Genomic DNA, 22,518 nt, shown 5'->3' on the forward strand with positions numbered 1-22,518 from the left:
AGTCCATGGACTAGTTAGAGTACTAAGCTTGAACGTGGTGTTGTTAAACATTAGGTGGTTCTTTATATGAGCCCCATATTGGTTAAATATGGTGATAAAGAGTAATATTCTTGGGATGAGATTCTCTGTAGAGATGTATAAAACCCGAAACTTAGGATTTGGGTAAAGCTTGAATATAGTAAGTGTATGTCGTTACACTCAGACCTTGGTAAGAGAAGTGATGTATCCTTGTGGGAACTATGAGTTGCAGCTGATGAGGTATGATAATAAGGAAAGCAGAGCTTAGTTGAGGAGTGTTGCTAAGCTTAACAACTAGCAGTCACATTACCCCGGTCAAGGTATTCCTATTCTTACTTCATGCCTAGACTCCTTTGTTTCAAGTAAGGTAACTTTAGAGAGAGCGTGACTATGTTCACAACATCATCATTTTTGCCTTAGGTGCTATAGGAAGTCCCAAATATTGGTATGAATAGGTTTAGCCTATGTTAGTAGGCAAGTTCATGAGTCAGAAAAGATACTAAGAGTAACCCCATTCCATACCCAATCCAGCCGTCATTCGAGGACGAATGATCCCAAGGGGGAGATAATATAACATCCCAAAATTTTTTGAGCTAAGACTCGAACCATTATTCGTTATGAGTAAGATTTTATCGAGGAATTTAAATTTTCTTAGGTGTCAAGGTCGCTAGATGTAACACCTCGAGTTCAAAAAAGAACTGAAGAGAGATTCAATCAAGTCATCTGTAAGTTCAATTAAGTTTTGAATCAACTTCAAACGACCACAACTTTTAGCAGATAATGAGTTAGGTGGCCCATGAGATATCAAATCAATGATCTTTGAATCCTCTTTCCAACATCACTGAGTTTGATAAAACCCGAGTTTGGATGAGGGAGATATGACCGTTTGAGTGCAGCCTCTCTACATAGGGCCTTTTCACCCGAATTAAAAAGGGGTATTTTAGTATTTTTCCTTACCCCCACTTAGTCTAAGCATGAATTAAACCCAATTTAGGGTCTAAACTAATTAGAATAAGTTTTATTCATCCCTAAAACGTTTAGGGATTTAGAGAGGAGGTTGAAGAGGATAAAAAGTTCAAGCTTTCGAGCGTTCATCCAAGATTTCGCTAAGAACCTAGTTCTTTAAGGTATGTAAGTTCTCACAGTGTTGGCTTCGTTTACCCAGACGGAAAACATGTGATTTTTATCCATAAATTTTGTACTTGAGGTTAAATGATTAGAGTTCTTGAGGTTTTAGCTTCATTCCTTGTTAATGCAGTCTTGTTGAATTCTTGAGGTAAGGGTCTTGCAAATGAGTGATTGTTTTGGTAGGTTTTGAGTAGGTTTTTTTTATCTAACTATGTTTAGTATATGAATCTGAGAGAATTTGGAGAAAATTATTCGAATATAGATAAAGTAGGGCTGAAAAATTGAGAAGAAAGTTCGTCGGGAAATTTGGGGAATGGGTGGCATGCCGCACCAAGGATGGTAACTGAGGGTTGGCACTTTATGCAAGGATGCAACCCCAGTCGGCCAGGGCTTGGCGCCCTGCGCCAAGATCACACCAGGTTCGTCTGCCCTCGTTCTCTTCCATTTTTTCTTTCCATATGTTATCCCTCCTATCGTGTATCCATTTCCCTACTGATATTAACTATCCTAAGATCCATAAATACTTGAGAGATCACGTATATCTTAATCATAACTCTTGAATTCACATTCCAAATTCAAGTTAAAGTTAAGAGGGAAGTTCCAGAAAATCTTTGAGTCAAATTGTGAATCCCTTTGGGATCAATTATCGATTTTAGCTAAGTTTTAAGGAAGAGAGTATGAGAATGAGAAGATTTGTACACATGAGTTCTATATTGTCATTTAGACCCTTGAGTCGAGTCGTTAATGTACATATTTCCGCATGAACTCTATGAATGGAGTGTTCTTGAGAGGAAGAGTATCTTCGAGTTCTAAGTTCTTGAGTATTGAGTTCCTAACCCTTTTTGAATCCAACTTTCATAATTATGGGATTACCATATGTCATACATAGAGGTGCTTGAGTTGAGTCGGTCATGCCCATAATTTCGCATGAACCCTATGAGTCAAGCCTTCTTGAGATGAGTAGTACTATTGAGTCCTTGAGTTATTGAGTTTTCGAGTATTGAGTCCTATATATGATTAGTAAAACCCTTGAATTGAGTCATTCATGTCCTTAATTCGACATGAACCTTATTTTATGAAGTATTTTATAATTAATTGTAATTTGTTTTAAGACTTGAGTACATGAGTATGAGGATGACAAGATATAAGTTTCATGTTTTCGAAATGAATATAAGGGAACTAAGTATTTCCAAAGTAAATGTTTTTACTTTTAAAATGAGAGGGAATTTTGATTTCCAAATGAGTTCATGAGGAGTTTTGAGAACTATATCTTTAAAGAGAACCTTTTTAGTAATAATATAAAAGTTTGAGAATGAGGAAATTTTATTAATCATATGATCATGAGTTATATTATTGAGAGTAGTATTGAGCACCGATATGGGGACAAGTTCAGTAAACTTAAAGCCCTCATAAACTATATATGCCAACATGGGTAAAGGGTCATACTTTTTAGATGGTTCCTTATTGCTTTTTAAGAATATCTTAGTGGATCTACTTAGTTGAGGATATCCTATACTCCGACAAGGTATAGGACAGTTCTGGCAGCGTGGGCGAGACATTTTATCATCACACAACTCATAGAGATGGTTGTCGGTTAGAGAATCTTCCAAATAAGAGTTACTATTGTATTTTTACATACAATTGAGTTATTATCTATTGTTTTAAAGTCTTTCCATATATGACATCTTTTAATGTTGCTTTATCCTTGAGTGTCTTGAGCCGAGTATCTTATCCTTGGATTGAGTAACCTATCCTTGAGTGGAGTTTGAGTTGAGTTGAGTGAGTTAAGAAGAGGTAAGTATGTTTCTTTTCTATCTGTTCAAACTTATTTTTATGTAACACCTCGGTCTTAGAAAGAGCTAATTTTAGAAAAAGCTAAGTTGTAAAGAGCTAATTTTAGAAAAAGCTAAGTTGTAAAGAGCTAATTTAAGATTTCTGTAAGTTAGACCTCAATTGTGAGTTTTGGGACAACTCTAAATGACCATAAATTTTAGAGAATGATGGTTTAGGTAGCCATGAGATATCGAATGAAAGATATTTGAGTCCTCTTTCCAACGCCACATAGGTTGCTAAATTTTGAGTCTGGAGTAAGAATATATGCCTGTTTGAGTCCAACCTGTATAGTTAAGGCAATTAATCCATTTGAAGGAGGAGTATTTTGGTCTTTTTCTTACCCCATCATCCTTAAACGTTTATTTTCACCCAAATAGGGGTCTAAACTGATTGAGATTAGTTTTCACAATCCTTTACACGCTTAGGGTTTTAAAGAGAAGTTCAAGAGGAGAAAAAGCTTCAAGCGTCCAAGATTCTTCTGAGATTTGAGTATTTTCGCCAAGGATTCAATCCTTTCGAGGTATGTAAGCTTTCATAGTGATGTGTTACCTCACCCACACACCAATCATGAGTTTTTTGATTAAAATTCATCCATGAAATCTATGTATTGAAGTTCTTGAAGAACTTTCTTAAATGTTTCATTCTTTATTCCTTATTATTGGAGTTTGAAGAGTTCTTGAGGTGAGGGTTGTTCTTGAGGAGATTTGAGTAGATTTTCATTTACTTATGTTAGGTATATGAATATAAGAGAGTTTGGAAGAAGTCAATCAATTCTAGGTGAATTAGGGCAAAACATCGTGAAGAAAAAAAATTGTCATATTGTTCTAGGGGAGGGTGGCACGACGTGCCCCTAATGCGCAAGAGAGGCTGGTGTGCCATGTGTACAGTGTGCCATAAATGGACTACAGTCAAGGTGGGGCTGGCGCACTGTGTTATGGTCGCATGGCCCCATCCATTTTCCGTCGTTCGCTCCGTTTAAGTTCTTTTAAACCATATCTTTGCTCCCTTCCTGATTTTTACAATCCAAACTACATCTAATCAATGAGAAATCCTATATATCCAAATCATAATTCTTGAATTCACATTTCAAATTCAAGAGCGAGTTGAGAGAAGAGTTCAAGGGTGTTCTTTTAAGTCATTTTGAGAAGTGTTTTGTGACTTTTTAAAATTTGTTTTAAGACTTGAGCACTTGAGTATAAGGATAAGGATAGTTGAGTTTCATTTTTAAAAATGAATATATGGGAACTAAGTATTCCCAAGAATAAATGTTTTACATTTAAAATGAGAAGGAAACTTTGATTTCCAAATTAGTTCATAAGGAGATTTTAAGCACTATCTCTTTTAAGAGAACCTTTTGAGTAATAATCTCAAAGTTTGAGGATGAGAAAATGTTTTTAGCCATATGAGCATGATTTGCTATATTTGGATGACCGCTGCACTCAGTACTTCCCTATCATGGTTTGCCTATTGCCCCAACTCTCGATGATTTGAAGGGCTGGTTAGCTCCGATGATCTCTGACACCACCCCGAGGTGGATGGACGCGGGAGTCCCCATTGAAAAGAGTAATATGAACACCGCCACTCGGTATTGGTTTGGGTTCATCAGCAGCACTATCATGTCGTCCCAGAATGAGTCCATTATGCGTCATCCAAAGGCGGCTTGCCTTGGTTCTATCATGTCCAGGAGGCAGATCAACCTGGAATTGTTGGTTTCATAAGAGATGGCTATGAGGGACAAACAGACACAAACGTCTCTGTCATTTCCTGTACTAATCACTGATCTATGCCTGCGAGTTGGAGTACCATGTGACAATACGAGGGATGTTTAGGTTACCCCATCTTCCTCCACCGACATCCGACGTATAAGGGTCGAGTTCCCACAAGAGGAGATTGACAGTATGAGGGTAGCCCCAATAGATACATCTCCAGAGGTCGATATTGATGCATTACTAGCAGAAACACCTTCGCATACTCCGTCATCTGAGCCATCAGAAATACCGGATCCTCCCTCCTCTTTCTCACAGGCCCCAGGTGTTTTATCATCAGCCTAGCCTTCCAGGATCACTCACGCCATGATCCTGAAAATGGGACGGCTAGCCTACTCGGCGGATGTTAGGGCAACACGATTAGAGAGATCCGTCCCAGAGATGATTGATAGTGTCATCTTGACTGCACTAACCCCTGTCAGAAACATTGTTGAAAACCTGACTGCCAGAGTCACTACTTGTGAGAGCAGATAGGGGGAGACACTCGAGGTTTCAGCCCTAAAAGTTGAAATAGCCGAGTTAAAGAAGGATGTAGCTGATCTTAAGGCCACCGACATCACAACACTGATGCGGGGAGCAGATGACACATATATCCCTGAAACCTATGAGATTCCCCCGACCACTCCTGGAGACGTGTAGAAGAATGATGCAGGGCATGCAGAGTCGGAGACAAAGACCGACGAAGAGCATGTAGCAGTGCATGATAAGGTGCTGAGCGAGAGCCAAAATGACATCATATTCAGAGACTTACCAAATCTCGTGGAGATGGTTGTGGAGTCGATAACTCAAACACTGCCAGCTGAGCCGCTCACAACAGCTCTCAGTGGTTCTGGCATTACTAGTATGTCTGAGGCTACTCCTGAGACTGAGACATGCGACCAGTTAGATATATCGGGCATCGATGCCTATATTCAGGCCCAGACAAATATAGTGACTGCGTAAATAGGATTCCCTCTTTACCTCCCTCTCTGTTTTTCTTTATCTGCCCTTTTGGATACTTATTACTTGCATTTGAGGACAAACACTTTTTATTTATGGTGGGGTGAGGCCCACACCTTTTGTGTTGACAATCATGTTTTGTTTTGTATATATTTGGGTTGTTTGCTTTAAGTTGTTGTAACACCCCTCAAAATGACGTAGGATAAAGTAGTGCCTCACATGGCTTTTATGCATTAATAAATTGTTAAAATAATGAAGAATATCCTATTTAGTCAGTTTTAAAGATTTTGGAAGTCAAACACCAAGGGACGACCAAGACGTTCGAAAACTAGTCTTTTACGTATTAGTGTGATCTAGTATGTTGTTCATGTTTTTATGTGTTGTTTGGAGTCTAAAATCAGTGGAGGTGACCCTAGTGTCTTAATAAATGTTTTTAGGGTCAAAAGGTTTGGGTACGACTCCCCGGGACCACCCTAAGGGTCCCCGAGGAGAACCCCAACCCTTGGCCAAGTAAGCTGCCACGACAGCTTGAAGTTGTTCTTGGAGGGAGTGGCTCCGCGTCGCGGTCCTGCTCCACTAATGGCCAAAAAGTGGCTCCACATCGCGGAGACACTGCAAACTCTACTATCTCGAAATTTAATTTTTAGGAACTTGTGGGAACACCCCCGCATCGCAGACTTGTTTCCCGATGAAATCTGCAAAAATAAAACAAAAGTTTGACTTGTTTAAAAAGGGTCCAACTATGTGAGGGGTAGTTTGGGTACTTTGGGTTATTATTTTAAGTGTTTTAAGTATTTTAAAGGTATTAAAACATTTGAGAGGTGTTTTTGAATTCATTCTTCAAATTAAAAACTCCCAAAGACTTTCTTTCCCTAAAGTTCTCTCAAGTTCAAGGAATAAGAATATGGAGAGCTAGGGTTTCAATTGAGGGTTCCCTTCCACCAAATTTTGTTGAGATTTCATCAATTGAGGTATGGTGGCTCTTTATCTAGGACTCATCTTCATCCTAGAGTCAATTTCAAACAATTTTACAATGTTTTCAAAAAAAGACAAAAAGCTTGTTTTTGAATTCTATCGAGGGTTCTTGCATGAAAATAATTTGAAACGTTCGGATATAAGTTAATTGATGTTTGTTTGTGGTTTTTGAATGAAATACTCCATGAACCCTTGTCTTCTACAAAACCCTAAAATTTGCTATGAAGTGGGTCTATTTCTATAAATTCAAAGTTGATGGAAATATGGGTAAAGTGAATTGTATTGATATCTCTTGTGTTGTTTAATGTTTATTCATGATTAATTGTTGATAATGGGTGAATTAAGGGTGGTACGCCTTATGGGCGAAGTATTGGTGATTTCTTGGATTTTGGTGATTTTGGCTATGACTTTGGGTTATGGTAAGAAAGCTTGAACTCTCTTTATTGAGTTGATTGTGGTTGGTAGATTGAATCCACCTTTCGTGGAAGTGTTATATCTTATTCTTGTGTGGTATTATTGTGAATTGTAGCCATGAAGGCATTGGTGAAGTTGTTGTATAATGTGGGAATATTGTATTATTGTGAATTGAGGCCATGAAGGGCATTATATGAGTATTAATATATTGTGGTATTATTATATACATATGAGGCTATATGTAAAGTCCTTTATGAAGCTATGTGTAAAGTTTGTGTGAAGCTATAATGTTAAGATGGTCTAATGGTATTAATGTGATATTTTATAAAGTGTTATTATGCTAATATGAAATCATGTTTCTCTTGAAATGGTGTTATGTGGTGATGATGGACTATGATGAGTCTCTATAAGATGATATTGTTGCTCATATGCTAGACTTGAGTATCTTGTCTTGTGTCATGAAAGCTTGATTATGTATATGAGTATATGAATATTTGGTTGGGCTATGACTTAGTAATGGAGCTCTTCCTATAAATGCTAAAAGAGGAATTCTAGGCCAAGACTTGAATTGGTAAGATTTAAGCATAGTGCCTGTTCATGAGTCTAGGTTTCCTAAGTAAATGTATAACCTTGAAGGATGGGCCTTAGGGTGATGTTCCCTTCTTGAGTGAAATGATAGACTTAGAGATGGATGGAGCCGGAACGGCATGAGAATCCTTATCTAAGAAAGTCAAATGAGCTATCCTTATGAACCTAGAATGGCTATGACTAAGAAATGGGGCCTTTCTTGGGAAGAGGTACTATGAGTTTGTTGAACCAGAAAATGAACCCTCTCTAGTACATATGTGATTGAATACTATATGGAAACTAAGGCTAAGCACCGAGCGGATGTGGTTAGGATGGTGGCCTAGTTGAGCATGAGATTAGGCACAATGAACATCCTTGGACATCTCTTAAACCATGTGCCAACATGGGTTGCTTTTAGTTCTACCCTTGGCAAGTAGAATAACCTCCACGGAGTAGGATAGACTCCGGATTCCATACATTGCTAGTAAGGTCTATGTCGGTTAAGGCCTATTTCCATCATATGGGATGTGCACTCTATTATTGGATAGGTTCTACAACGTGTAGGTAGTAGTATGGGATGCTATCTACACATGGCACGAGTAGGCTTAGAAGATACTAAAGTGAGTTCCCTAAGCCTTAGGGCTATTATGTGATTGTCCCATATATGCTTGTGTGTCTATTAAATGGTTTTATAAAGAATGTTGACTTGGTATGTTATAATGTAATGATAAAACCCTTGTCTATAGTAACTTTTAGGAATACTTAGGTGTATATGAAGAGGTTGTATGGGCGGTCACTTCATTATTCAATTAAGTGTGGCTTTGGGTGACTTGAGATAGAGGCTTAAATGGTAATGAAGGACTTACTTTTCTATCTTTTTTAAGTATGGTACACTTATGTTAATTGAGTTGTAAATGATGTGAATATGGTCTTAATTGTGAATGGTGACTTGAAATGTGGATTTATTCTTGTGGTTGTAAAGATTTGTTAAAGAAGGTCTTAAAAGCATACATTCCATGTAAATGTCCGTTGTGCATGTTTTCTTGCATGGTCATCATACTTAGTGCTTATTGTACTAATTCCATATTTCTCTATTGTTACAAGTGTAGGTGGTGGGATGTGAGGGGATCTTTTGATTAATCTTTGGATATTGACTCTTCTCAAGAAGCTTGGTATGTCCTCATATATTTGAGGACATAGTTGTTACCTTTCTAGTATTTCCACTTAGACATTGTATAAGACTTATATTTTGTTGTAAAGGGTCATGCCCCTAAGATGTTCTATTCGTACCTAAGATGGTACATGAGACTTAGAAATTCTACTTCGTTACATTTGAAAGATTCTATGAGTATTATGAACTTGTTTTAAAAAGTGTTTCAATTCCTTACGGTTTTTTTTATTACCGAATGCGATGAATGAATGCTAAGAGGTTTGTATTAGACCTCTGAGAGGTCGAGTACGAATGTTACGACTTGGGGTTGCTCCCGGGTCGTTACAAACTTAGTATCAGAGTATCAGAGCATAAGGTTTGGAAATTGTCCTTTAGGATTCAAAGTCTCATATGCCACGTCTAGTAGAGTCTTGTTCATCGGTGTGAGTTGCGGCACATAAATGAGCGAGAGGATATAGGACAATAGAAGTTTCAATTCTTTCATTAATTTTGACGTTGATCCTTAGAGTTTGGTCTGCAAGTATCTTTCCTAATCCGTCTCTTGTGTTTATAGGATACGAATACGAGGGCTAATCCTAGGAGAGCGAAAAAGGAGAATGTGGATGAGGGAGTTCCTCCCCAAGGTCTTCAAGGTGACCAAGTCTCTATAGGCAATCAAGAGAATGAGGTTCCAATGGTTCCCTTCGACCATGACTAATGAAGAGATTAGGGCGAATTTTCTAACTCTAGCTCAAGCCATGACGGCTCAAGCAAATAGAGATGTGGGGCCTAGGGTGAATGCTAATGAGAGTACGACTGCCTCAAGGTTGAGAGACTTCGTGAGGTTAAATCCTCCTATCTTTTTGGGCTCTAGAATTGGAGAAGATCCCCAAGGATTCTTGGATGAGATTTACAAAATTATGGATTCTATGGGAGTATCTTCTAGAGAGAAAATGGAATTGGCTTCATACCAATTGAAGGAGGTGGCCCAAATTTGGTACTCTCAATGGAAGGCAAATAGGCGGGAGGTCCTATATAATTGGAAGAGTTTAAGGAAGTATTCTTGGGTAAGTACTTTCCCCTAGAGAAGAGGGAGTGCAAAATTGAGGAGTTCATTAATCTTAGGCAAGGTAATATGAGTGTGGATGAGTATCCTTTGAAGTTCTCTATGTTGTCTAAGTATGCTCCATCTTTGGTGTCTAACTCTAGAGAGGGGATGAGTAGGTTTGTTACCGGTGTATCCGACTTGGTGAAAGAAGAGTGTCGTACGGTAATGCTCCATGGTGACATGAACATCTCTAGGCTTGTTGTGTATGCTGAATCAATTGAGGAATCCAAGATGACTAGGGTGAGGAAAGACTTAAAAAAGGGGTAGGTTTGAGGATCAAGGACAACCTAGGTTTAAGAAGAGGGCTCCAAATCAAGATTTCTCAAGTGCTCCTAAGGTTAACCATGAAGGAGGGGGTGGTTCTCAAATTGCTAAGCCTACTTGTTCCACTTGTGGAAGAAGTATTTTGGGAAGTGTCTATCCGGAACTAGTGGTTGCTATGGTTGTGGAAAAAAATGATCACAAGGTAAGAGATTGTCCTAATATTGTGGCTTAAGGAAGGAATGCTAGGCAAACTCCTTATAGTGGTCCTAGTGTTGATGGTCAAGCAAGGAATTGTTTCTATGCTCTTTAAGCTAACAAGGAAGCAAATTCGGATGAAGGTGCTGATAAGTCATAATTTCTAGTTTTGTGTTGGAATCCTTTTGTGTTGGTTTAGATGGGTTTCTCCTAAGTGGGGGATGGTATGTTCAATGATGAGTTGAGGTGAGTTTGGATATTCTTATCTCTTTCTTCTATTCCTAATCTACCTTGAGTCATAGAATTGTAGAAGCATGATGCATGGTTTTTGGAGTCTTGTGTGAAAAAAATGAGTTTCTATATTTCTCCTTATAATGATGCATGCTTTAAATTGAGTTCTTGATTTAAATGAGAAAATCAGTTTCATGATCGTTGTTCTCCTTATATGCATAAATTGGTGAATTGCTAAAAGTAGTTAGAGTTAATTAGTTGAGCATGCTTAAGTGTATTCTTGATGTGGCATGACTGTGTTTTAATAAGATAATTGCATATTGTGTTCTTTGATGTTGTTATGAGCATGAGGTGCTATGGAGAAGGAAGTTCCTCCAAATAAATGAGAAATGGAATTTTTTTTTTGAGGTATGTTGAGTTGTAGGTGTGATTCCTACTTCCATAAATTTGAATGAAGTTGTGTTGTAATAGCTTGTTATGTGGAGTTGATGTGTCCTCCTTGATGAGTGCTTTCGTATTGATATTGTATGATTGTTGTGGGCTGCTAGTCTTGAGTCATTATCCTTAATGTTTTAAAGTGTCATTCAAGGACGAATGTTCCCAAGTGGGAGATATTGTAACACCCATCCAAATGAAGTACAATAAAGTAGAGCCTCACATGGGTTTTATGCATTAAAAACTTGTTAAAATAATGAAGAATAGCCTTTTTAGTCAGTTTTAAAGAATTTGGGAGTCAAACGTCAATGGACGACTAAGACGTTCGGAAACTAGTCTTTTACGTGTTGGTGTGTTCTAGTATGTTGTTCATGCTTTTATGTGTTGTTTGGAGTCTAAAATCAGTGCAACTGACCCTAGTATCTTAATAAATATTTTTAGGGTCAAAACGTTCGGGTACGACTCCCCGGGACCACCCTAAGGGTCCTTGAGGAGGAACCCAACCCTTGGCCAAGCAAGCTGCCAAGGCAGCTTGAAGTTGTTCTTGGAGGGAGTGGCTCCGTGTCGCGGACCTGCTCCACCAATGGCCAAACAGTGGCTTCGCGTCACGGAGACACCGCAGACTCTACTATCTCAAAATTTAAATTTTAGGAACTTCTGGGAATACCCCTGCGTCGCGGACTTGTTTCCCGGTGAAATCCGCAAAAATAAAACTCAAGTTTGACTTGTTTAAAAAGGGTCCAACTAAGTGAGGGGTACTTTGGGTTATTATTTTAAGTGTTTTAAGTATTTAAAGGTTTTAAAACATTTGAGAGGTGTTTCTGAATTCATTCTTCAAATTAAAAACTCCCAAAGACTTTCGCTACCTAAAGTTCTCTCAAGTTCAAGGAAGAAGAAGGTCGAGAGCTAGCGTTTCAATTGAGGGTACCCTTCCACCAAATTTCTTTGAGATTTCATCAATTGAGGTATGGTGGCTCTTTATCTAGGACTCATCTTCATCCTAGAGTCAATTTCAAAGGATTTTACAATGTTTTCAAAAAGTGACTAAAAGCTTCTTTTTGAATTCTATCAAGGGTTCTTATATGAAAATTATTTGAAACGTTGGGATAGGGGTTAATTGATATTTGTTTGTGGTTTTTGAATGAAATACTCCATGAACCCTTGTCTTCTACAAATAAAATTTGCTATGAAGTGGGTCTATTTCTATAAATTCAAAGTTCATGGAAATATGGGTAAAGTGAATTGCATTGATATCTCTTGTGTTGTTTAATGTTTATTCATGATTAATTGTTGATAATGGTTGAATTAAGGGTGGTAAACCTTATGGGTGAAGTATTGGTGAATGCTTGGATTTTGATTATTTTGGCTATGGCTTTGGGTTATGGTAAGAAAGCTTGAACTCTCTTTATTGAGTTGATTGTGGTTGGTAGATTGAATCCACCTTTGGTGGAAGTGTTATATCTTATTCTTGTGTGGTATTATTGGAATTGTAGCCATGAAGGCATTGGTGAAGTTGTTGTATAATGTGAGAACATTGTATTATTGTGAATTGAGGACATGAAGGGCATTATATGAGTGTTATTATAATGTTGTATTATTATACACATATGAGGCTATATGTAACGTCATATATGAAGCTATATGTAAAGCTTGTGTGAAGATATAATGTTAAGATGTTCCAATGGTATTAATGTGATATTGTATAAAGTGTTATTATGCTAATGTGAAAGCATGTTTATCCTTAGGGTGATGTTCCCTTGATGAGTGAAATGATAGACTTAGAGATGGATGGAGCCGGACCGGCATGAGAATCCTTATCTAAGATAGTCAAATGAGCTATCCTTATGAACCTAGATTGGCTATGACTAAAAAATTGGGCCTTTTTTGGGAAGAGGTACTATGAGTTGGTTAAACTAGAAAAGGAACCCTCTCTTGCACATATGTGATCGAATACTAGATGGAAACAAAGGCTAAGCAACGAGCGGATGTGGTTAGGATGGTGGCCTAGTTGAGCATGATATTAGGCACAATGAACATCCTTGGACATCTCTTAAACCATGTGCCAACATGGGTTGCTTTTAGTTCTCCCCTTGGCAGCTAGAACAACCTCCACGGAGTAGGATAGACTCCGGATTCCATACCTTGCAAGTATGGTCTATGTCGGTTAAGGCTTATTTCCATCATATGGAATGTGCACTCTATTATTGGATAGGTTCTACAACGTGTAGGTAGTTGTATGAGATGCTATCTACACATGGCATGAGTACGCTTATGAAACGACCCCAAAAATGCCCGAAAATGTGCTTCGGAAACACCTATAATTGTAATTTTCATATATCTCAAAATCCGTGCATGATTTCGGAAATCCGACTTCATATTCTTGTTTAGGGGGTCAAATTGAGTGGGGAATGGGTCTAACCCAAATTTTAGAGCAACCGTATCAAAATCCAAAATTTCCAAGTGAAGCCTTTTCGAGGGTCTACTTTGGAGGGTCATATCTCCTAGCACACAAATTATTTGGGTGGCCAATAATATATCCATGGAAAGCCCTTTGAGTTATCTACCTAACGCACTTCGTTTCACCTCATTCGGAGTTCGGACGAAGAAGTTATGCCCATTTTCGTAAAGTCTGTCCGGCAGGGAATGCAATTTCCAGTAGCCTTTTTTACTGTTCACCCGCCCCCTTTTTTTTTCTAAGTGTTGGACGAATTTTTCTTCCAAAGGGCATATGTTATTTCCTATATAGCATTAGTTCAAATTTCATCTCTAAAACATTTCCAAAACACCTCTCCCATACTTAGACACATTTTCTCTCAAGTTCTCTCAAGAACCCTAATCCAAAACCTTCCTCAAGATTGAAGAGACTCTTGTTCCAAGTTGCAAGCTTCCATTGAAGACACTCTCAAGACCTTCATAAGAACTCAAGGTATGTGGTGTTGAACTCATGGGTCCTTCCACCCATAGTGCCTAGACTCTATTCTACTCACTAATTCATGGTTTAAGTTAAGATTCATATATTAGTCTTGTTCTTTGTAATAATTTCCTACACATTGAATTTTAAACATGAAAAGTGATTGTTTTGAGCATGTTGTGACCCTAGAACTTGAACCTAAATTTGGAATGGATGTGGAGATTTTCATGTGGTATTGTGGGTGTTAAAAAGGTGTTGTTGTAGGTTGTTCATTGGTTTGGCTGCATAATTACTACCCTATTTCCCATGCTCTTTGATTCCATTACATGCCTTCAAGGTGTTTGACAAAATGTCCAACTATGGAGAATTGATAAATTGATGCTTTAAAGCTTGAGTTATGAGATGTATGGAACTCCAAAGATGTGTTGATGACAAACTAAGCTTGTGTATATGTTCATTCCATACGTGAGATTGCATTAGAGCCTAATGGGAATTTCCTATATAAAGTGTTGCATGACCATGCCCGGTCCGGGGGAAAAGAACCGGACAACCATGTGAGAGGTTTATATCTCACCACCTAGGATGCTTGGGGTGTGACCAACATCAACCATGTGGGAGGTTTATATCTCACCACCTAGGATGCTTGGGGTGTGACCAACATCAACCATGTGAGAGGTTTATATCTCACCACCTAGGATGCTTGGGGTGTGACCAACATCAACCATGTGAGAGGTTTATATCTCACCACCTAGGATGCTTGGGGTGTGACCAACATCAACCATGTGAGAGGTTTATATCTCACCACCTAGGATGCTTGGGGTGTGACCAACATCAACCATGTGAGGGGTTTATACCTTGCCACCAGGGTGTCCGGGTGTGAACGGCATCCCCCATCCTAAGTTGGGGTTATAAATTGTTTGGATCATGTATACACATATGATATCTACTATTAGTATAGAGTTACTTAAACATGTTTTGACTTCACTTTGATCATGTATCCTCATATTGTTATTCATAATGCCTATGAAACTATTTCTTGTATTTCGATTGTGTCCTTGTCTATTGTTGTGTTGCACCCCGCATACTTAGTACATTCCAAGTACTAACGCATATTTTGCCTACATGATGTCACCATGTAGGGACCGGAGTTACTCTTGATCCTTCTCTTCATTCACGTGGCTAGTACGGTGCTTATCCGAGTTGTTGGTGAGTCCTCAATGATTCGAGGGCTATGTTATGTTTTCTACTCCTATGTTTTGAGACTTTAGCTTGCAATTGTATTTTGACTATGAGGGGAGCCGGTAGAATGTCATGGCCCCGTCCTATCTATGTATGTAGAGGTGTGCGTTGGACGAGTATTTTGTAAATGAGCTTGACTCTTGTTCTATGATGTCATTTTGAAATGGTTTGCCCTTAGTCCCTATTTCCCGTTAATTAATGTTGAATGTACTTCCGCGACCGATGAAGTGTGATGACAAGTTTGAGAGGCTTGTTTGGGGTTCCTTCGGGTTCCTCATTCGCCATGTCACGTCTAGGCCCTAGGCTTGGGTCGTGACAGCTTAGAAGATACTAAAGTGAGTTTCCTAAGCCTTAGGGCTATTATGTGATTGTCCCATATATGCTTGTGTGTCTATTAAATTGTTTTATAAAGAATGTTGACTTAGTATGTTATAATGTAATGATAAAACCCTTGTCTATAGTAACTCTTAGGAACACTTAGATGTATATGAAGAGGTTGTATGGGCGGTCACTTCATTATTCAATTAAGTGTGGCTTTGGGTGACTTGAGATAGAGGCTTAAATGGTAATGAATGACTTACTTTTCTATCTTTTTTATGTATGGTACACTTGTGTTAATTGAGTTGTAAATGATGTTAATATGGTCTTAATTGTGAATGGTGACTTGAAATGTGGATTTATGCTTGTGGTTGTAAAGGTTTGTTAAAGAAGGTCTTAAAAGCATACATTCCTTGTAAATGTCCGTTGTGCATGTTTTATTGCATGGTCATCATACTTAGTGTTTATTGTACTAATTCCATATTTCTCTATTGTTACAAGTGTAGGTAGTGGAAAGTGAGGGGATCTTTTGAGGAAGCTTAGGATATTGACCCTTCTCAAGACGCATGTATCAAAGAGGCTTGTATTAGACATAGTTGTTCTAGTATTTCCACTTAGGCATTGTATAAGACTTATATTTTGTTGTAAAGGGTTGTGCCCTTAAGATGTTCTATTTGTGCCTAAGATAGTACATGAGACTTAGAAATTCTACTTCGTTACATTTGAAAGATTCTATGAGTGTTATGAACTTGTTTTAAAAAGTGTTTCAATTCCTTACACTTTTTTTTATTACCGAATGCGATGAATGAATTCTAAGAGGCTTGTATTAGACCTCCGAGAGGTCGAGTACGCATGTTGCGACTTGGGGGTGCTCCCGGGTAGTTACAATTGTGTTTTAAATACTGCTTTTCTGTGGATGTTTGAGCTTATGGCTCCTGTTGTTTTACTTGCAAAATAATTTTGATCCTTTCGAAAAATTGTCGCCACCTCTTGTGTTGAAAGTGGTTGTTCTTTTGCAAAAATTTAAGTCTCCTTTTTTATCAATACCGTTGACTTGAATAGTGCTCTCAGTTGAACAAACATGAATGCATGGCTACGACGATGCCAAATGAATTTACATAGACAATATGTGCACTCTTTGCATCTCGTTGTGACTAGCTATTTATTGAATTGATTTACTTGTGAGGACTGTTGCACGCTAGCGAACGTGTCTAGTCTTGTTTGACTGAAGTATCGATGCCTGGTGTGATTAGCTTACTTTGAACCATGCATGAATAAACCTAGAATTTGCGCGGTTTGTTTGATTGATTTAGAAAGGTGTACTCTTGAGATGTTCTTAGGAAATTCTAAAGAGTGTGAGCCAATTTGACATATACCTTTTTTTGTGACCTACCTGTGAGGGTGTGAAACTCTCTTGAACACCCCTTGAGCCTTACCTTTCTTTGGAAGAACCTTGATAAACCCTAGACCTTACTTGATCCGCTACCTATAATCCTCCTGATTTGTGGTTTAGTGAATAGCCAACTTAGGACAAAAAGCCTAAATTGAGGTTGTGGTGAAAAGGAAAAGGAGAAGTTAAGAAGTGCTATAAGAAGTCTTCCTTAACCTATAGTGTTGCAAAACAATGGAACCCCTAAATGAATAAAAAAAAATTGTGTAATAAAGTACAGAAGAAAATTGGGTTACAATGCAATTCATAGAAGGTGAATAAAAAGGTGACTTAGAAGCACTAGACAAAGAATTGATAAAAGAGAGGAAGAGAATGTCTTGAGAATACCGCATCTCACGAGGAAAAAGTCACTAAGCCTTAATGACCATACCTTTGCACGCAGCCCCATTACAAGCCTTAGAAAGACCCTTTTGATCTTAAGTAAGCCAAATCAAAAGTCCATTGGAAAATAAGGGCAAACCTATGGGTGAAAACATGCATTGTGGTCCTCTTTCTGAATGTGAGCGTTGTATCTGATTCCTGATCTTAAATTGACTCATATATGTGTGTGAATATGGAATCATTCTTTGTGCGAGGGCATTTAGATACTTTTGTTGAGTTTGAACTTCCACAAGTAGCAAGTATTGCGAGCATGAGAATCTTTGGGGATGGTGTGGCACAATTTGAATATTTGAGTACACAATTGATCCTTACATAAGTGAATTGAGTCTTGTTGTGTGCATTCATGATTTAGTCTTGTGTAGCATTGTTTGAGGCACCATTTTGAACGGCTGAACTTGAGTTTGCTTGAGGACAAACAAAAGTTCAAGTTGGGGGTGTTGATGAGTCCACAAATTGGACTCATTTAGGGCTTTATTTTAATGGAAATATTGTCCTTGAATGCTTGTTTTACCTCAATACCTGATTAAAATGTTGAAGTTTCAGGTATTTGAAGTTTTAGTAGAAGCTTGGACACTTAGGCGCAAAACGGAGCAAATAGGGCTGAAAAGAACAATAAATGGAATCATGTGGATCGTCGAGTTTAACTTGGTGAGTCACTTACACGACATGAGCCGCCCTTCATTCCAGTACGCGAAGCCTTGAAGGATGTGGATCAAAAGGCGAGGAAAGGAGCACTCGGTGGCTCGCCGATCAGTTCCGCGAAGCAGTACTGTACCGCCCAATGATCCAGAATGCGAGGATGCAAAAGGCAAGATAATGAAGGCGATGAGCTGACCAAAAGGTGGATCGCCGAGTTCATCGGTGATCTCAACTAATGTCGCCGAACGATCCTCGGCAGCACAATCTATGAAAACTATAAATACTAGTTAGAATTGTAGTCTTATGGTGGAACATTTTTACTGGAACATAATATTACTCTTTAATTTTTTTCTTCAGAACATATTCTAGCTAATATTTTTCTCTCAAGTTCGGAGAGGGTTTTGTGGAGGCTTGAAGAAAGGAGTTCTTCTTCCCCAAGTTGGAAGTGAGTCTTCTCTATTGACTTTCCTTTGCTTAATTCAAGGTTTAATTTCTTATACCCAGTTGATTTCATTATCATCTTAGGTATAATTTCTTATTTCTTGATGTGTGGCAAAAAACCCCATTCTTGGGGTGTGATTTAGTAAATATGGGTTGATATTCTTGTTGGGTCTTGCTTGCTAATAAGTTAGATGTATTTTAATGGTGATTTCACCTAGTGGTTGTGGTTTAATATAAAGGGTTTGTAGTTGCAAATACAAAGTCACCCATGTGTTTTCGGCTTGCCCGAGAGGGAAGTCGCGAAACCAAAACCACTAGACTGATGGCCTAAGGAGTGGGTCGTCATGAGGTTCAGCCCGAGAGGGTGAGCCCTAGTCCTATATCCTAACACTAAGCTCGAGAGAGTGAGTGGGGTAAGGCGTAGGCTGGTCTTCATGCGGCAAATGGGTGTCCAAGAGGAACACATTTGAAACGGGGTAAGTTGCCAGAGAGGGAACTTATTTCCATTTAAAGCTTAGCCTAGTCACTATTATTTTGCAAATCTCCGATCGAAAGCATGTACCCAACAATTTATCTCTACTTGTATTGTGGTCACAACCCAAGAACCTTTCCCCATACTTGATTTTCTTGTTTATTTTGTTGTTTTAGTACTTGTTACAAAACCCCCTTTTGATATTTGACACTTTTGTGTCACCTCTTTTGCATTTACAATGTCTTTTATCGCAAATGTCTTTAACTACAACTAACTTGAATTAAATTCTAATTGGTTATTAATTCTCAAAACCACTCCTTTGGGAGACGACCCCAACGCTCGGTTGGGTTACTTTATTATTGACGATCGTAGACACTCATATCGTAGGATAGTGTTGTTGGTCACGATAAGCATCAGCAGACACACCGGGCAAGTTCTAGACCTCAATTAATAGCAAGGAATGCACAAATCTTACACACTTGGCACATATTCAACTCAGAACTGGTCACTATATACTACTTCCCAGTCACTAACACAAATCACATGCCAATTAGAGTCACATAAAAGAGCCTAGATGTCTCAACACAAAGTCATCCAATGTTTTCAACTTTCAATATAATTCAAAGCAATTGTGCAGCCTTAGCCAAAAGCCAACCCCTACAGACCCAAAAGACGAAAACTGCCCTTAAGACGGTCGTCATCCATCTATCATAGGGCATCTTGACTCAACTATGACACTGACTCAATCCTAAGAAATAAAATCCTTTTTCTATACGGTTCAACGGAATTGTCCTTGGCCAAAGAACTGAAAAATACTTCCAATGAACCCAAATATGAAAATAGAAACAATAAAACAAAACTATTTACATCAATATAGTACTCCCACCCCACAATTAAGAAGTCAACACTATCCCCAATGTGACACAACCCAAAATGACCACAAAGTAGGGCAAGTGTACTTCCTTAATCATTTATCCATGCCGTCATCACCGTCGGTGCCCTCAAGAGCCCAAAGGTCACCCTCCTCTACATCAGAATCAGATTCACTATCCGACATGGTTCGCTGCTTGTCCTCATCAGTTGGAACATCATCCCATACGGGCTCCAGAAATGCAGGTCCGAGTCCTAGCAATGCCTCAGCATGTTCATTTAGGGGTTACTTCTTTGCAATTTCGTCCAGCTGCTCCTGACTTGAAGCTAGGCATCTGATACGCTCAAATTACACCTCCTTTCAGAAGTATAAGCGATCGTTATCAAGTAAAGAACCCAACTTGTAGGTTGGGGTCGATCCTACGAGGAAAATGGTTTAAACTTTACTTTAACCAACAATTATATTCAATTAGTCAAATTACTTCCAGAAACAGATAATTAAAAATGGGGGTTTTGTTTGTGTGAAACAAATAGTAAGAATTTAATAAGTCGTCAGTAATCAAAACTCAATTTTGGTTGTTATCAAGATGAGAGAAATAACTAAGGTATACGTGTTCCCCACAAGCTCATAACGCAATAATCCTAGTGACATCAATCATTTCCTAGTGTATTACATGCAAAGTGATAAGTTAGGTATCTCTAAATCCTTGGTCCGGCATCTATAGAATTTCAACCCGCACCTTGGTCCGGCTACGTGTGTATAATTTACTAACCCTTACCTTTACCTCATATTATACATCATAATCGATGCTTGGCTTAGTTATTACTTCGCACCAATCGACACTAGCTTATTAGATAGTATCACACTAAATCTATGTTGATACTTCTTTTCTTGTTGATTACCTCCTTGGTCCGGCAAGTAGCAAAAAGCCAAGTTCTAGCATGTGCACTCGTTAAAAAAACTTCTAAACGAAAGAATTATCAATGCATGCAAAACACTATTCAAGAATTGTTTATTTACTATTCATACTTTGTTAATCGCTCATGGTTCCCACAACCCTAGTTGTGGATTTAGTTACCCATATTAGCAAAAACACAATTCATAGTTTTAGATGAAGAAATCAGGAACTTACGTAAAGAGAATAATAAACCCCGAAATTCAACTTGAATTGCGAAGCCAAAATCTTCAAAACGAACTTAGGAAATTAATAATTGATAGGTTTTCCAATTAATCTCCCAAGGCAAAAAGTAAAACTAGAATAATAATGTCTAACCCCCAAAAACGAGGTTTACATGCCCTATTTATAGAAAACAAATCCTAAATGAAAAGGGAAATAAATTAAGAAAAGTTTGTTGAGGAACGCGTCTTCATTCCACGAGACTGACTTACGGACCATTGATGGATCTATGGTCCGTAAGTCCTTTCCGTCAGCCAGGACTTAGAAAATATTTCAGCTTCCAAAAATTAGCTTCTCTGAAGCAAACGATGGACTTGCAGTACGGACCGTAGATCGATCTACGGTCCGTCAATACCCTCCGTAGATCCACACTTAGAATCTTCAACAATCAGGTACTGGAACCCTCGTAGTATCAATCTACGGATCAATCAGTACGGTCCGTAAATCAATCTACGGACCGTCGATAGCCACCGTGGTTCCACACTTGCTCAAATTTCCTTGATTTGTCTTCCATACCTTGCCTGCTGATCTACGGTCATCACCTACGGACCGTCAATGGACCTACGGTCCGTAGATCACCTCCGTGAATGCCCTTTTTGTGCATTTCTTTCAGCTGTCTCTATATTTCCGCGCCTTAACATCTTTCCTGCAAAATACGATAAAAACCAATACAAAAAGGCCCTAGACACACACAACTTGTAAGTGAAATGTATTAGAAATAGCGTAAGCTAATAGTATATCAACATCCTCAACTTAAATTCGTTGTTCATCTCAAGCGACGCACTACGACTCTAAACAACACTTGTATAGAAGCAAGCATTTCAGGCCCAAGCAATCACATGGCTCTCTACCCCCCTCACTTTTCAGGTGCACCTTCGTTCTATTAGACTCGACAAGCTAATCCATGTAGATCAAACCATGACACAGATCGACCAACTGACACACAACATACACCTTCTCACTGTCACCAAGGTACCAACTTTCCGACAATGTAACTAGTGCCCTTACGTCAAACGAAATCCCCTTTTCACAAAAAAATGAATGTCATTCATGGTACAAGGATTTATTCAACACTCACACTCAGAAGTAATTTCAAATATAGTTAGTGCTTAATGCCATAAGCTTGCCCTTATTTTCACTGCTTAGACTCTCCAAACTAGACTCTAGGATCACTATAGGACTTTATTGGCTTGTAACGTAGGCTCAGGGTCAGGTGTGATATATTTGGGTACTGCTTAGTGACTTTCTGCCCTCCTTGACATTACACTAGGCTTTTAACCTGTTTTTTCCCTATTATTTTTTCTTTCATACTATCTCTTTATCTTCTTTCCCTTAATTTTCTTCACCCACGGATGTGACTTTAGACTTTGTAGCTCTTTTTACTTTTATTTTATTTTCTTTTAGCTTTTAACAAGTCACATCCTCTCCTCACGTTTTTTTTTTTTTTTTATATCACTCGTTTCATACCTATTTTTCTTTCAGTTTCCTCTTTCATAGCCACCCTCAACTTATGGATTTTCCATTTGTTGAGGTGCACAATACCCTATATCGGGTCAGGGCCAAGATTGAAGTTACTTTTTACCTTAGGCACCCTCA

Source organism: Solanum verrucosum, unplaced genomic scaffold, assembly GCF_900185275.1.
Source record: "Solanum verrucosum unplaced genomic scaffold, falcon-dt-bn FXZP01000210.1, whole genome shotgun sequence".
Lineage (NCBI taxonomy): Eukaryota > Viridiplantae > Streptophyta > Magnoliopsida > Solanales > Solanaceae > Solanum > Solanum verrucosum.